Source organism: Pygoscelis adeliae, unplaced genomic scaffold (genome assembly GCF_000699105.1).
Source record: "Pygoscelis adeliae isolate BGI_AS28 unplaced genomic scaffold, ASM69910v1 Scaffold618, whole genome shotgun sequence".
Taxonomy (NCBI): domain Eukaryota; kingdom Metazoa; phylum Chordata; class Aves; order Sphenisciformes; family Spheniscidae; genus Pygoscelis; species Pygoscelis adeliae.
Genome location: NW_008825280.1, coordinates 208,657 through 226,589, shown reverse-complemented (window position 1 = coordinate 226,589; position 17,933 = coordinate 208,657). Strand labels below are relative to the sequence as shown.

Genomic DNA, 17,933 nt, shown 5'->3' with positions numbered 1-17,933 from the left:
GGTCTTGCTTAATTTCTGTCCTTGCTGCTGTAAACAGGTCATCAGGTGTCTTGGTGATGATAGGGGACCTAAATGCAAAGGGGAAGAAGCATTGTATTTTCCTGACTAGTATTTCTGATTTGACATACAAGTTTTGCTTTTCCCCTTAATCTCTGTTTTCTCTTTAGTTTCTGTGAGTCTGTTTTAATATTTTGCCTATTGTCATTATTTAAATTTGAGTCCAGATGAAATCAGTATATTATGCCCTAGTGACCAGTGTTTAGACTTACTCCTTTTGTTCAGAAGGAGGTGGGATTTGACATAACTTTTCCTGTTTTTTTTTCTTTTCCCCTCAATCCCTCCTTTCTGTCCTCTTGAGGTAATTATGTTTGTGATGGGAGGTGGGTCCAAAAGGCAACAAAGTTCACTTTCGTCTTCTTCATCTCTCCAGGTTTGATCTGTGACTTTTCCATTGGTGTACATCCAGTTACATCAAGTAAGTAAGATCTCTGTGAAGGATACTCAGAGTCAGTCAATCTGATCTTTAATGCTGCTCGCATTGACACTAAGGGGAGATGAGTTGGGCCAACACTGAGCCCTTATGAAACCTTCTTGTGATCTGTTATTTTCTTGCCACAAATGCTGAGAGAGTCCAGAGAAATGTGGTTGTTGTTGGGGTTGTCTCCAAGTGCTGCTGTAGGTACCCGAGGAAATGTAACAGAGGACAGTAATTCTCTTCATTACATGCAAATATTCTTCTTCCTCTGTTTTCTTATCTGTCTGACATTTGAAGGGAAAGGAAGCAGGGAAGAACCCAACTGGGTTCCCACTGATAGCACTTTCATTAAGTCCATATAAGTTTTGTCCTTTTGTGCAAGCGTAATTTTATAAACAGGCTTGGAAAAATAGACTGATCTTGGAGGGACCCACTGTTACCCTCGCTTTTGGTGTCCTAGTACAGCTGCGGGCCTACTGCTTAGTGTTTTTACACTACCTACATTCTTCAGGGATTTAGCCTTGGCTAAGAAGTGAGTGGAAAATGTGGCACTTCCTACCTTTCATTGTGTTTCTGACATAGTAGAGGAAGCAACTTCTGGCCCTTCAGGGAAAGGAAAGGTGAGAGCCACCTTTCTGCTGAATGCCATGTGTTCTGCCAAAGGCTGCAAGGAGTGCAGGTTGGTAGGGCCTAGCAATGGGAACAGCAGAGTTCCACTCATGCACTTGGCTTGCCAAGGACTCTTGCATACTTCTGTGCTGCTTGTGTAAAACTTGTGAAGGCAACTGCAGGCAAAGAACATCTACTGTTGTACATTTTGGGATGAGTGACGAGAGATTATGGTCTCTGAAGGAAAAAAAATCTGCCTGCAATTGTAAAAGGCAAAGAACATGTTAGGTGAGTGTCATAGTTTAACCTCAGTTGGCAACTGATCACCACACAGCCGCTTGCTCACTCCTCCCTGCCCCCCTCCCCCCCCCCCGGGGGGGGGGGGGGGGGGAACGGAGAGCAATAATTGAAATAAAATAAAATCCTAATAATAATAGTAATAATAATATACAAAGCAAGTGATGCACAATGCAATTGCTCACCACCCGTCGACCGATGCCCAGCCAATCCCCGAGCAGCAGCCCCCCGGCCAGCTTTCCCCCAGTTTATGTACTGAGCATGACGTTACATGGTGTGGAATATCCCTTTGGCCAGTTTGGGTCCGCTGTCCTGGCTGTGCCCCCTCTCAGCTTCTTGTGCACCTGCAGCCTTCTCAGTCAGTAGAGCATGGGAAGCTGAAAAGTCCTTGACTAGTGTAAGCACTGCTCAGCAACAACTAAAACATCGGTGTGTTATCAACATTATTCTCATACTAAATCTGAAACACAGCACTGTACCAGCTACTAGGAAGAAAATTAACTCTATCCCAGCTAAAACCAGGACAGTGAGGCTAAGAAAAAGAAATGCCGAATCTTTCCTTTACTCTTGTGTAAATCATCATTACAGGTGATGCCACACAATGACTCAGTCTTGGGGATATGGCAAAGATGCATTGACCTTGGGATACTGTTTATATAAGAGAGAACTGAGAAATATACTGAGAGGGATTTCTCAATGTCAAGGCAGTAGTTCTGTTGTGTAACTGCTGTGGAGAATTTAACTTGTAGGACCTGTATATTTCTGAGAGAAAAAATAATAAGATTTATTAATAAGAGGTGTACAACTAGCTTAAAATCTGTACATTTGTTATTGGACATGAACAGCTTCTGGATACTTCTGTTGCAAGAAAAAGAATGAAGAGATAGTTGGGGGGTGTTAGGCATTGATATAGGTAACATCTGTATTTGTAGTAGATGAGACAAAATGTTACAGTATGTAAGATAAAGAACCTATGAATTTTCATGCTGTAGAATTTAAGACAGTTATAAAAAGCCTCGGCTTAGCCATAAAACGTCTCTCCTGTAAGGCTGCTGTGTGTTTGTATCTTGCAATGATTTTTTTGATTACTTTTTGCATGTGTGCCATGCTCTGAATCATACTGAGTGGCGCTTTGTTGATTCCTGTGTCCTAGGAAAGCTGGGCTCGGCTCTTGGGTGATGGAGTACACCAGGGAAAAGATAGCTGGGGAAGCTTGAAATGGTTGTTATTTGTTCCAGGATTTTTCTTTGTGTTCATCCTTGTGCCACTTGAAATGATTGCTGTATTGTGAGCACTTTCATCTTGTTTCCACCCCTTTAAAATTTGATACTGCAGAAATTAATGTAATATTATCTATAATGTTTAAACTGCCTTATGTTATGAAAGTGAGAATCCCCACAGCAGCCTTAACTCTGCCCCCAGAAGAGAAAGCACATCAAGTGAGTGTCTTAAGTTACACCATTATGTAGCACTGGGCACTAGGATGTACTGTTTGGCAAATATTTACATTTCAAATCTGGTCCAAGTCCATGGCAGTGTTGAAATATCATATGCTAATTATGCTAAATGATCATATTACACTGGTAAATGGACATAGGCTTGATTCCCAGAATGCTGATCTGTGAATCACATCATCAAGGAGTAAAAAAGAATCCACATCCCTCAGAGAGAGAAGATAAATAGGATATTTCAAACATTTTTCTTGCACGCATGGTAACATGCAATTTTCTCCCCTTTCCATTACATTACTGAACTCAGTTTCACAGCAGATTGAAAAATTAGTATCCCATCTCTAATGGAGGTCTAGAAATTATGTCACTTTCTTTACCTTGCTGATCAGTGCTAGCTATGGGATTTCAGATACCCTTTATGTAATTCAAGGATTTTCTTTTCAAAGGTGTCCATTTCTGCTAAGAAGATAGGACTTTGTCATGCTGAGCAGAATGAGAAACGTGCTTTTTACTTTCTATGAAACATACTTATGCATATTAAAAAGCTTGCCAGACTTGAATTTCTAGTATCTGAACAATACATTTGTTGTTAAAATAAAATGATTGAATGCCTTGCTAGTGTGTGGTGTTGAAGTTGAGTGAAATACTCCTACTCATCACTCAAAATTAAATGCAGTGTATTGCAAAAGCTATTGTAGGAACCTGCTCAGCAGAGAAGTCAGACCTAGATGGTTAGTGGAGACGGTCTTCAGTTATATCTTAAAACTACCACTTACTGTGATTTTTTTTTTTAAATGTTCCTAAAGCACTGTAAGCCCTAATTGTTCTCACTGTTGTGTAAGGGAATCAAAAAGGGTGTGTGAGATGCTTTGTGATGGTATGTTTTTGGCATGCAGGCATTTTAAATAAGATGGACATTTTAACATATAGGATGTATTGAATAATGGGTTTTAAATGTTTGAGGTGCTGTTGTATGGGGCAAGTTGGCACTGTGCTTTACCCATATGGTGGACTGTGGGATCTTCTAGGGTGACCCTGGATACCTTATTGGGGCAAGTCTGTTTTTCATTTGTCTAGTTTGTTTTGGACTGTGAGCAGGGTTATTGCTCCCAAATTCTTCGTACTGTGCCCAGCAGAATGAGGCACAGAGAGGAGGGCCTGGGAAGTACTGTACAAATATAGGCTGTAAATTTTAATCCAAAATGAGATCAGACAAGCAAAGTGAGAAAGAGAAGGATGAGAAAAGATCTAGTTAACTTATTTGGCTGTCTTACAGTTACAGAAATAACTGGATGACCCGGTTGTGTCAAAGGCGCATATTTATAAAATGTGTGTAATGTGCTGGGCCCACAGTTGGGCCAACACCTTGTTCGTGTCTGATTTGAGTGACTTCTTGGCATCGGCCTCTGTTCTTTGTTGTAAGAATAGCTTGTCCAATTAAATGGATAATGTTAGATCAGGTCTTCAGGAACATTGTTAGAAGTCCTGCTGAGGTAGCATGAGGAAAAGAAAGTTCCTCTGGGCAGCAGCCTTGGGGTTGGCCTTTGGCCAGGTCAGGGTAATTTCGTTTACAGGGTCTCTGTTTTAAACTGGATTCTGAGGCCTCAAGGCAGAATTGTAAATGATCCTGTCCAGTAAGTTACTAAGTAATATGATACAGCTAAGCTTTAATGTGCCATAAACTTAAATCTCCATGTATGAGAGCACCCCACTGGCAAAAGATAAATTAGTTATGGGGAAAGGAAAATGATTTGTCCTAGAGATATTGTTCAGAGTTGATCGTTGGCTCTTCTCAGGTTGCTTGAACCTGGAATATTTGCCCCCATCATTAATTAACTTAAGAGGTTCTCTTTGGTGCTACCACTGTCACCAAGAAAACATGTTTTCTTATTACTTCTGGTCCCTTGGAATATCAGATTTGCGGCCCTCTCCCACAGGCAGATTTTTATTTAAGTTTTTTAATACGGAGAAAAATTTTCACTTGAGTCTTTAGTGACATGTATAATGAAATCTCCTTATGAATGATAAGGTGAGGCTGTCTCTTACTCATTTGTCATGTGAGAGAATGCATGGAGGAATGTGATCACTGATGGAGCGCCATTTTCTGCTCCTCCTTAGCTTGTTGTCCCTATTGCTTGTCACTGAGCTTCTGCAGAGCTGCAGTCCCTGGCTGCCTTCCATACAGCAGTTCTTGAGCATGGCTGCCTCCAAAAGCAACTGGGGGGTGCTTCTCTCTGGTCTGAGCTGGTCCATGGTACGTGTTTTGTTGCATGCAGCGTATTGTCTGCATCTCTATGATGAAATGGAAAGGCCTAATTTTTAATAGTGATGTGTATATGTTCATATGCTAGCCTATTAGACAGCTGTGAACTAAATTCAATTTCTTAAAGCAGTAGTTTTCAGTCTTTCTATTATCAGACCATAAGCATTTTCTACTGGAGACTACAGTCAATTCAAACCCACTTTGAACTCTGACTTTTTAGCTGCTGTATTTAAATTCTTGACACAGCTGCTCATGTCTGCTCTGCACATCATGCTCATGCTGCTCCGCTCAAGAGGCTATGTATGGTTAGGTGTATTTGTCTTAAGGAACCAAGGAAATGAACTTATTAGAGTACCAGAACTTTCATTATCAGTGGATCCCCTTCCCCTTCCCCTTCCCCTTCCCCTTCTCTATTATTGCGCTTATAATTCCTGAACAATTTCCTTCAGTGTAGGAGAGAAATCAGGTCATGTATCTGTAGTTTCATGTGGACGTAGGTGGGATTTCAGGAGCTGTGCTACTTTCCTTGCCAGTAGCCCTGGTCTCCTCCCCATCATTTTCAAAGGGATACCTCTGTCAGTCAGCAGAAGCATTTGTAGTATCACAGAGGTTAGAGATGGCAGTGAGGGGAAAACATTAAACTTTCCAGCCATCTGTAGAGCCAATATCAAACTGCTTCCTAATAATGTGTTTCCTGGCACTTTGGTTCATTTGCTGCAGATTTTCAGGGCAGCTGGGTGCCCCTCAGGCAGCTAGGTTTCCCCCAAGCAGAAGCACAGAAGTATTTTCCTGACATACTCTATACTTTTTGTATAGTGTATCGTTATGGATTGTAGAAGTCATTGCCAAGGCTTTTGCCAAGCCCATTGCTTGGGCTGACAGTTCACTGCTTTTGAAAAAAGTTGGGGATATATGTAGGTAACAAGAATAGCCATTAATCCTAGTTCTTTCCCTTCTATCAAGCTGATTAATCACTTGTCCCCTTTGTGTTCCTACCATTGCAGTACCGGGAGACTGTTAGCTCGTACTCAGCCCTGTGCTTGTTCTTGACTAAACTATGCTGCTCAGCTGTTTTATCTTTTCCATCCTGCCAATTCCTTCACTGCCTGCCTCTACTGCCCTCAGGCTGACACGGAGATTAATTGACCTAGTATCGTAGAATATTTCCTGTTTTAAAGTTCTCACTGCAGGAATGTTTAAGAAGGAAAATGGGGTATTAAGAAACAAATGGTCAGTTGGCTAGGATTTGGTGCACAACATCTGAGGCCAGAGGACACAAAGCAGTACTATTAATGGGAAAAGTATGGCATAAATGCACTAGTGCTATATAGAGCTCAGAATGGGAGAGATGAGAAGCCTATTCTATTTCTTCTAATTTGCTCTCAGTAGTGGGTTTCAGAGGCTCATGGAGAGATTCCCCAAAGTAACTCACCAGGAAACTTCTCTTTCTAAGTGGGCCGCATCAAGCAAATCCCAGACCCTTACCTGATTCAATTATTTGATTGAATTGACAGTTGATAAAATCTATTTGAATTTTGATAATGTGTTCAGTACAAAGCCAGGCAATAAAGTTAGATGGAAACTGGAAGACATACCCACTGACAAAAGCCTGTCACATGGAGTAGGAGGAGGTTAAGCAGCAACCATTTTGAGCTGGCCTATTTGGTGCTATGCAAGATGGATAAAATTTGAACCCAAGGTTGCTAGTGTTTGGTTTGTCTTTGTGTGTTTATTTTTACCTTCTGTTCCAGAGACGAGCATTAAATCAGGCTTGACTGTACATTGCTGGCAGTGGTAAGAATGACGGGAGACGCTGTGGGCATGGAGAGTGAACCGTGCATGGCTAAGAACAGAAACAGAATTTGGTGCTTGTGACTCTGAGCAGGACAAATGACACAGATTTGTGGGGAGCAGTTGCAAAAGCACGAACTCATCCTTACAGAAAAGTTAGTTTTAATTTGGGTAGAACGTAAGCTTAAAGCACAATCAGACTTTGCAGAGGCTCTGTCTCTGACATGAGCATTCACACACAGTGTTAACACTGTAGTTGTTTTGGATTGTTCTCAGCCTAAACAAGCTGAAGGGTGATGGACTTGTCATACAACACTGCTGAAATTAATAAGTATGTTAATACCAGTTACTGGGCAAAACTCATATCATGACATATATATTTCTGTCGTATTAATTTTTGTAATCTTTTTAAAGTGTTTGTGCAATTTAAGGTGAAAACAGAAAACTAGGTAGCTTCAGATGTCACTTTTTTTAAAGTGGTTTTGATTTTAAAATGTATTTGCTTTTTTATAAGCATACTTTTAAAAAGATAATGTCTAAAAGTTTATATTGCTGCCAGGGATTTATTTTTAGCCTACATAGTGTTTATGTATCTAATTTATGTTTAAGTGTTATATGCTTCTCTGACAGCACTTTCTACTCTTTTCTTACATGCCTTGTACATATTAAAACAAATATAGAAACAATGCGGAAGAAGTTAGTGAAGGCTGCATGTTGTGACGTGTATGTTTTGTTCACTGTTTTGATGTTAATTTTTTAATGGTTGCTATACAATTTAAACTTAAAGCATTGTGAGCAACATTGCTTAAAATATGCATTATTAAACCTGTTTTTTTTCTTGTGGCTTGTGATTCTAAGTCCTATTCACCTACTAGAAAGTAAAGATGTGCTAAGAGCTGATTTTTATATGGGAGACCTCACACAGAAAAACTGTCAAGTGGGCTCTTTGTCCAGCCACACCTATGATACTTGGTGCTGTTTGGGTCATTCCAGAGACATGCAAGATGGGAAGAGTACTCCAAGAATGACTTGAATATTGATATTTTGCAGTTTTGAATAAGAAAATTAGTATGCTAGCAAAACTGGTATCTTTCCTTGTAATTTATTATTATAAACTTGTTAATTAAAAAAAAGAGAGAATTTGTGGAAAGCCAGTGAGTATCGCTGTATGAGAGTACTATTTATCACCTTTGGCATTTACTGACATTTGTATATGTCTGGCTTTCAAAGCTAATGGCTGAAATAAAAATCTTGGGGACAACATTGACCTTTGTTAAGATTTTTTACAAGTCACAAATGTTTGCTGCTTTAGTCTTCAGTCTGCTTGTTGTTTGGTTTGGGTTTTTTTGGGGGGGGGTGGTTGTTTGTTTGGTTTGGGTTTTGTTTTGGTTTGGTTTTGTTTGTTTTTGCTTTAAAGCTGCCCACAGTGCATCTTTTATTTATTGGTACGATGCACTATGCAATGAAGACTTAAACCGGCAAAGAGCTGGTGCCAAGGAATGTACTTTTTTAATGTTTCCTGCTTTTGTATTTTCATGCGAGTGCTTCCTTTGATAGCAGCACAGAACAATACACAGATTAAACTCTACGTTGTCGTTTGTTTTTTTTTTTTTTTGACAATTGTTATTTGTTCAGGAACAGTGGTTTACAGTTGGCTAGTACCAGTCATCTACAACTGGTGGATGAGGGTGCAGTTGAGGGAATCCAGCCAAGCTCAGACAAATTCCTGTTTGTTATAGCATCCACAGCTACCCAATTTGAAATATATTAAATGAGGCTGATGAACCTTAGATGAATGAGAAGATAGTAGCAGTATGTGGAAAGAAATAAAGTAGTATGGGCATGGAAATTTTCTCTTTTAAGGGAAGGTGTGTAAAGAGAGAGAAAAAGACTAATCTTCAATATTTTTATAGGTCAAAATACTGAAACTGCTTAGTGACTTCGTCCACTTCTTGTTCTCTGCATTCAATTTACAGAAAGCTGTAGATTATATTTGTGTACCCTTGTTTCAGAATAACATCTGTTAATTCACCTTATGCACTTTTATTTGCATTATCATAATTCTATGGATACCCACTCAGAATGAACATATGAAGTAAGTACTTAAAATTGAAAATATATAATATTATTATATATGCTCTCCTATCTTTTAATTTGGTAGTCTTCCAAGATTCTTAAAATAAAGCTTTTGATTGCTTTCTGTCGCATACAAGAAGGAGAGGTTCACTGAAACTCAAAGATGGGAAAAACAATGGAAGAAAATTGTGTACTTCCTTTCATACAGCATATCATTATCATAGATTGTAGAAGTTATCATCAAGGTTGATGGTGGGCTGTGAGTTCAGTGCATTTAAAACAGTTTGGGGATACAGTTAGCTAATGAATACCTGAATATAATACTCAAGAAATCCTACTTGGAGAGGGATATTACATGTTTGGTTTCAGCTCTTAAGTCTATTCTCCACCTATTAAGGTCAATTAGGCATTTTCAAGTGGGAACAATTTCTCTCTTTCCTGACTGCTATGAGATTCTTGTCCCTTCCTGTGAGAATATAGCACTCAGTGTTTCAAGACTGTACATGATCTAATATTTTCTTAAGTGAAGCACCAGCAGGCTCTGCATCATCGTGTCTGCTCTGATCTGACCATGGTGCCCACAAACTTCCTGTCAAGGGACCAGTGAACTTCTGGTACTGTAAGAACATAGCACATGAGTGTGTCACCATGTGACGGGAAGATTGTTGCATGAGATTGGATGCATGTTTATTATTCAGCAAAAATAGAGGCATTTTCTCCCCATTTCAGTAACTTCTGTCATGCAATGGGAGTGCATTATGGGAGTGTCAGGAAAAAGCGAGAAAGGAAACAGGCTGCAGGCCCCTGGGGAATTAGTCTGCCCACAGCTGTGGGACAGTCAAAAAAGATGATGGGAAATGGCCTTTGGGTTAGATGAGTTGTTTTGTAAAAGGGGATGGATGCCAGACTAGGTACTGTACTAACTCAGGGATTCCCGAAGGGTGCTACATGTGCTGGTTGTGGTATCTGAGCATGCCTATGCAGCAGAATTATATGATCATGCTGAGAATGTGCATAAAGCAGCAGCAGTGCCATGAAATTATGTAGCCGAGCAAAGTGATTTTGAAACTTTTGTACTTGATGATGAACTCTGGTCTCCTCTACTTTAGAGACTTCGACATTCCTATGAAATGTTTATAAACATCATACTCTGTTTTAAAACTGTGTTTATCTTTTGTCCTCCTAAATATTTAACTGTGCTTCAGAGATCCAGGGTGCTTACTGTGATGTAATGCCTACTGCTGATACTGGTGTGAACAGCATAGAATTTTTTGACGGATTTCACAAAACTGCTGAACAAAAGTAGCTGTGTAATGTGGATGACTGTTTCTGTATGTGTAACTGAGAGTCATGGGAGCAACTTGAAGCCAAGTATTACATCAGATGCTGCATACCAGGCGGTGATTTGGTTTGGCCCTGCTGGGTTATTGGTGCTCTCAGAGTTTGTGTCAGCAAGTCTACTCATGATTGACATCAAGTTTTAATCTAGATTAATGACATTAAATGTGGGTCTCATCATTGACTATTGTGGTCAGATACTTGACACTATTCTACAACTGGCAGCCTTCATGCTAATGATGGTTCTTATGGAGCAGATACGGTAAGAATGGCACTATAGAGGTGATACACAGGCCAAGGGCGACCATCTGCATCATGGAAACTTTCCAAAGACGTGCTTCCAGCCTGATTAAAAGCCTTGTGTCTATACGACCTTAGGCATCTTTGTATCCATATCAGTATGTTTGTACTGAAGGAAGCATATGGAGGGAGAGGGGACACTGATTTAAATTTTCTTGAAACAAATGCTGCTAACTAAGCATGTAAGCTATGGGTGAGCAGCCCAAACATTCCTCAATGCTACAAACATATGGCAGCACTCCTTGTGAATGCAGACCAGGAAACCCTGGTATAGGCATTTGCCAGATGTTAATGCCATTTCAAATACCATTTTAAAAGCATTCATAAATGCAGTTGCTTCAGAGTGGTGAGCACCCAAAAATAAATAAATATTGATGTTTATGATGTTACTATCAGAGAGGGTATTGAATCTATGATACCCCTAACTCCCTTGTGGTTAAGGTTATAAGGTGAGGTCACTTGCAGAATCATTCAGGTTGGAAGTGACCTCCAGGGATCATCTAGCCCAGCTCCTCCTCAAAGCAAGATCAATGCTGACTTCAGACTAGGTTGCTCAGACTTTGTCCAGGTGGGTCATGAAAATCTACATGGATGTAGATTCCACAACCTCTCGGACACCTGTTCCAGTAATTCATAGCAGTGATTTTTTTATGTCCTGTGGCAACTTCAATTTATTGTCTCTTGTTCTCCAGCCGTATACCTTGGTAAAGAGCCTGGCTCTGTGTTCTCAGTAACCTTCTCTTAGGAATTTGAAGTCTGCTATTCTGTTCTCCCAAAGCCTTCACAGGCTAAACAAGCCCAGTTTCCTCAGCTTTTCCTCACAGCTCCAGTGCTCTAGCTCCCTGTGCATCTTGGTGGCCTTTGGCGGGACTCGCTCAAGTTTATTGACATCTTTCTTGTACTGGAGGGCCCAAAAATGGATTTAGTACAGTGTTGAGTAAAGGAGAATAATCACTTCCATTATCCACTGTATATGCTCCTCTGGATACAGTCCAGTAAGCTTTTAGCCTTCATTGTTGTCACAGCGTAATTCTGACTCCTGTTTAGCCTAGTGTCCACCAGGAGCCACAAATCCTTTTCAGCAGAAGTCCTTTCCTGATGGCCTGTTCTCTGGCCTGTCTAGGTCCCTCAAAATGGTAGCCCTGCCCTGGAGCATATTGACTGCGGCCCTAGTTTGCTGTCATCTACAAACTTGATGAGATGGTACTGTGTTGCCTTCTGCAGGTCATCGATAAAGATGTTAAACAGGACAAGCCTCAAGATAGACCTATGTGGTACTCTACTTATTACTGGCCTCCAGCGTAGAGTAAGACACTTCAACCACTATTGTTTGAGCCTAACCTTCCAACCAGTTTTTTATCTATCTAGTTGTCCACCCATGCAGACTGTAATGTCATAACTTGGACAACAAGAGTACTGTGAGAGACTGTTAAAAGACTTGCTGAGGTAAATGATATCCAGTGCTCTCCCATTGTTCACAAATGCAGTTGTTTTATCATATAAGGCAATCAAGTTGGTCAGGCATGATTTATCACTGGTAAATCTGTGTTGACTGTTCCAACTTACCAACAACATCTTCATATGCTCAGAAATGTGTTCCAAGAATACCTGCTTCACGCACCAGTACACACTGTGGGCTGACCATCTGGAAAGCAGCTCTGCAGAGAAGGACCTTGAGGTCCTGGTTGATGACAAGCTGACCATAAGCTAGCAATGCACCCCTGTGGCAAGGGCAGCCAACAGCATTCAGGACTGCATTAGGAAGAGCATTTCCAGCAGGTCAAGGAAGGTGATCCTTCCTCTCTGCTCAGCCCTGGTAAGCCACATCTGAAGTACTGTGTCCAGTTGTGGGCTCCTCAGCAAAGGGAAAGGTATGAACTATTGGAGGTAGTCCAGCAAAAGTCCACAAAAATGATTAAGGGACTGGAGCATCTTTCATATGAGGAGAGGCGGAGAGAGCTGGGACTGTTCAGCCTGGAGAAGAGAAGGCTCAACAGGGAAAAATCTTATCAATGTGTATAAATACCTGAATGGGGGAGAATGAAGAAGAGGGAGCCAGCCTCTTCTCAGTACTGCCCACTGACAGGACGAGGCAATGGACACAAATTAAAACACAAACTTCCATCTGAACACAAGAAAAAAAAGGTTTTTTTACTGTGGGCGTGGTCAAACACTGGAATGGGTTGCCCAGAGAGGTTGCGGAGTCACCATCTTGGGAGATACTTAAAACACAACTGGACACAATCCTGGGCAACCTGTTGTAGCTGATGCTGCGTGAGCAGGGGGCTGGACTAGATGATCTCAAGAGCCCTCTTCCAACCTCCGTGATTCTGTGATTTTTCCCAGATACCAAAGTGAGGCTGACCAGCCTGTAGTTGCCTGGATTGTGGTTTCTCCCTCTTTGAAGACAGGTTAAGTATTTGCCTTTCTCCACTTGCAGGAGACCTACCATGGTCTCTACAAGCTTTCAAATGTGATAGTGAGCAGTCTCGCTATTACATTGACTGATTCTTTCAGCACCCTAGAATGCATCCTATCTCGTCTCAGGGACTTCTATGGGTGGAGATTTTTTAAGGGATCCTTGACTCGATTCTCTTCTGCTACTGATAGTCCTTATCCTCCTTGAACCCTGTCTCTAGACATAGGGGCCAGAGACCCTTCTCGTGAAAGCTGAGGCAAAGAAGACATTAGGAACCTCAGCCTTATCTGTATCTGCTGACACTCTATCATCTGCCCCCCAGCAGGCCTATGTTTACTTCATCTACTCTTTTGCTGCTAATGTAGCTTTTCTTGTTGCCCTTGATGTCCCTTGCCAGTTGCAAATTTAGGTGAGCTTTGGCTTTCCTAGCAGCACTCTACACAGGCAGGGCTTCTGTATTCCTCCTCTGTAATCTGCCCTCATTTCTATCTTTTGCGAACGTCCTGTTTGCATTAGAGCTCAGTCCTATGTTATTTGTTTAGCCAAGCCAGTCTCCTATATGTATACTTATTTTCCTGAGTAGTAGAACAGACTGTGCTTGTGCTTTGAAGAGGTTGCTGTCAAAGACCTGCCAGCCTCTCCTTCCTTGGTTTAAGAGTAGTTCCAAACCAGTCTACTGTCTTTCCTGAGACTGCAGGCCTGGACTAGGTGTAACACAGGCTTTAGTGATGTGACAGGCCTGCTGGTAGGCTGTAGTAAATACAATCCCTGATCTTGCAAAGGCAGTAGTACACATGTAATATCAGACACTGTGTTCAGAAAATCCTCGGCTATTGCTGACTGAAGTCGTGCACCTATAGTATCACGTGGAGATTCTAAGTCCTGAAAGCGGAGTAGATGTGTTATTACAGTGTTACAACTGAGCTAATAACCCGTATCTCTCAGTGGGATTAATTAGATCGGGAACAGCACTGTCCTGGTGCAATTACACTGTCACTAGTTCTGCAGCAAACTTGGTCAGCACTGGCTCAGAGTAAAGTTCTGTATTTCATACAACAAACCCATCATGAATAATGGATCTGCCGATTTCCATTGAACTATGTGCATTATATCCAGCTTTAGACTGGGCCCTGACTCCTTCAGTAGTAACCCTGGCTGAATTTGATGTAGCAATCCAGATGTGGTGGTGATTTTTTTTCCTAGTCATTAAATCCTTGATCTGTATTTTCCTCTTTTAGCCCATTAGATAGCTTATCTTGAGAGCTTATCTGCTTGAACATTTCTCTTTCTTCTATCAGTACTTAATATTCTTAGGGAAGTCTCACTTTTTGGCATATTTACTTTATTCTTTCTTTTGTTATTGGTGCTCAGGATTTCATTTAATTTGCTGGTAAAGGACTTTATGCCCTTCAGAGAAGGTTTCTCTCTGAGCTTTCCTTGTTCTGTGTGCTAGTTAAACTCAAGTTAAAATTCATATGTGGGGCCTGAGGACAAAAAGGAGAATTTTCCAGCTGTGCTTATATATAAACAGCCTATTTTACGTAAAGTGAATTATAAAAGCTAGTAGTTCTCCTTTAGTTTTAATGTATGCTTATCTTACAGCTTGGGCTATGGAAATAGATGATTGATTTTTTTTCTCTTTTAAAATTCTAATAATTTCCTTTTTAGCTTCAAGCAGAACTTTTCCCTGGGCACTGTTTTCAGTTTTCATAGAAATACAGGGCTGAAGTTGAGTAAAAAACCTCCCATAATTTCATGTAGCCAGCTGCTGTGGGGCAGAATTGCACCTTACAAAGATGTTTGAAAACGTTCATTTTAAAGACAAAATTGGCCCACTGCTCTTCTAAAAATCTACTTTTTAATTTTTAGCTTTACAGTGGTTAACAAGATACCATAATAATTAATTTCTTAACTCAAGTATCTTTTTAGTCTTCCTCTTGGCTACCCTTTGCATTAATTTTAACACTAGAGGGCAGTTGAAACATTTCAGTTCTTTCAGAAAACCAACTTTAGGAGAACAGCTTTCATTTTTTTTTACCAGAAGAAAGGAGTTTTGTTAACCGCCTATTATAGGATGTTTATTTTTAGCAATTAATTTGCTTTATTTCTTTGTCCTTTTAAAAACTAAAAATCTTGCTTTTAACTTTCTAGCTTTCTATGTGCTTTTATAGCTCTATCATGCAGTTAGACTGATCAGCAGTCAAGGAGGGAGAATAGTTTCACATTTTCGTAGCTATGAAGACATACTGCTGTCTGTATGATTAGATGGGTGTTCTGAACCACCTTGTTTCAGAAACAAGGAGAGAGATGCCAGAGATGGGAATGTATTAAAGATCTCTACTGTTAATTTTTCTCAAGAAAGTAAAAGTTTATTTTATAGCACTTCCGATTAATTTTGTAGTTTTTGTTGGTACATAATTTTAAATTAAATTCCAGAACACTTTAGTCGATCTTTCTTTGTTCTATGCTTTGCTTCAAAGTCATCTTTTTACCCTAGCAGAGCTTCAAAATGGCAACTCCTGTCCTTCCAGAGGTTATCCTACCCTATCAAGAATCAGAAAACATAATCCAATATGAAGACTTTAGAAAGGAAAGGTCAAAACAGTTAAAAATTATTATTTTCAGAGCTCATGTGAAAATTGCCACAGGAGTTCTTCTTGGCTTAAACCTAAAATTGGAGACATTTCATTTTTTATTAAGAAAGTGTGGTGAAATACACAGTGAAACATGGTATTCTTTATAAGTTGCTTCAAGGGTGTATTGTCAAAGATGTGATATTCATCTGTTCTGGCTGTAAAGTAAGAATCTATTCTGTCTTGTGAGTTGGCTGCTTATGTATCTTTTTGTTTTTTTTTTCCTCTTTTCCTGTTTTGAATCCATTACACTTACTGCAAGTGTTGAACAGCAGCTGAGTGATCAAATGTTTATTTGCACTTGAACTCTGAATGGTGTTTGGAACAGTAACAAAATAATATCAGTAAGCCTTTAAGAAAGCAACTCTTTGTCTCTTGTAGGAGATTAATCTGATTTTTCCTTGACTTGGTGTCAGATGATTTGTTTCCCTCTCCACAAATTATGTGATCTGAAAAGTAACCCGTGCCTCTCTCAGGGACATATTGCACCCTAGTAATTTTGTACTGACAGTAGGGACATAGTGTTTTCTTTTTCAAGCTAAGCTTTTGAAATTGTGTAGTTATAAGAAAATCTTGTCTATTTTTATCAAAAGCTTTTCTTTAGCTTTCAGAGGTGGTGAGAAGAATTAAAATACCTAAGCTATAGGCACAAGCATTAAGAGAAAAAAAAGTATAATTTATTATTTTGGGGAAAAAAGAAAAAAAAGACTGGTTTCAGACAGTGGACTGTGTGGTTTGGCTTGTGATGCGGACACTGATGCAAAACTATGGATTGCAGTTTTCTCAGGTTTGAGGAGAAAAAGGCCTGAGTTGGAGTCACTGGGAATGGAATGGCTTTATCTCTTTTTGTTGTGATATCCTGAAAGTGCTGTAGTTTTTGTGCCTTTGCTTGGTTTCTCCCATCATTTCCTTTTTATGTTGCAGAGACTATTATCTCTGACAATTCTTTGGCAGTTTTGGACATAACATAAGCATTCTCACCAGCCTGTGCTGATTGAAAGGACAGATTTTGAAAATGGTTGATGCTTGCTTAATTTTTTCATATGGGGTTCTGCAAAGTGCAGGGCTGCTTGGCTTTTTGTACAGTGCCACAGTACTACTTTAGTAAGAGCTGGATTTCCATAGAAGTGATTCTAAAAAAACGCACTGGTAGAGCACTTTTCTTTCTCTTATTGGTTCTGGATCACAAGAAGCAACCAATTAAAGTGAGCAAAACCGTAGCATTTTTATTTTGTTCCTAACTGCCAGCCTTGCAAATTGAGAGATTATAGTAGGCTTTATTTATAACCAATAGAAGAGAAGTTGCCGAGGGCCAAATTTTCTTCCTGTGAGGCTTAATTGTTGGGTTGTGATTATGCCCTGAATTGTCACTATGCAATCTCATTGTTTGTAGATGTGCAGAAATTAAACCAGCTGTAAATGATTTTGATGACTTACAGTCAAGGGTAAACTTCTGCTCCCTCTCTCTGAACTGCATTGCCTTCATAGGACAAAAAGGAGCGATAAACCTTCATTGGCTATTTTTATCATTATCTTTAATAGATGAAACTGTGGCTGTATGTAGGGAATAGACCTGGTGGAATGAGACTACTATTCTGATGATATTTGAGAGTAGATTGCATTTGAGCTTGACTGCTTAATAGGCCATCCTTCTTCAGTTGTGGCTCTTGTAAAAGAAATCACTTTGTAGTAGGCACTTTCTATATTTTAATATTAAGGTTTCATATTTAAAGGTACTAGTAGCTAAATAAGCTTTGCTTCGGTATTTTCCCCTTGCTCCTTTCCTATTTAAAATACGAGCAATTGGGAGACTAGCCTCTTTTAGTAGCTTGCTTCGTTTTTTGCCTGGTTATGCAATGTCCTGGCAGCAGTTACTTTGTGCTCTCAGGAGAAGAGTTCTTAGAGAAGTTTAGATTTTGATAGTCCATTACAGCTTCCTCTAGTGTGTGAGAATTTAAAGGAAACAGTCCTTTTCCAAAAATATAAAGCTTTGATGTTTTTGACGTAGAAAATTGTGCTACCGTTCATTACCATTTACCTCTCCTATACCATCGGCTTTTATTTTGATCTTGTTTGAGCTTTGCTTACCAGCACACCACTGTGCCACGTGGCATAAAGTAGGCTAGACCAGGGCAGTCAGAAGGAGTGAAACAAATCAAGCTGGTGAAAAAGTCCTGTGGTAGGCCATGAGTCTTGTTCTCTTCCACCTCAAATCTCTTCTCTGTGCAGTGGGAGGAAGACGTCGGATATCTTCCTGTACTCCACTGCAGTCTGTCTGGGT

The 17,933-nt window shown here is 40.1% G+C and overlaps 1 protein-coding gene across 1 annotated transcript in view; it reads left to right on the top strand.

The window, feature by feature from the left end:
* Nucleotides 1–435: 435 nt before the first annotated feature.
* TSPAN9 (tetraspanin 9) overlaps nucleotides 436–17,933 on the top strand; it is a 190,389-nt gene continuing 172,891 nt past the window's right edge. The window contains exon 1 of the mRNA XM_009329865.1: nucleotides 436–475. The gene's annotated coding sequence lies outside the window, so the exon portion shown is untranslated. The remainder of the gene's footprint in view (nucleotides 476–17,933) is intronic.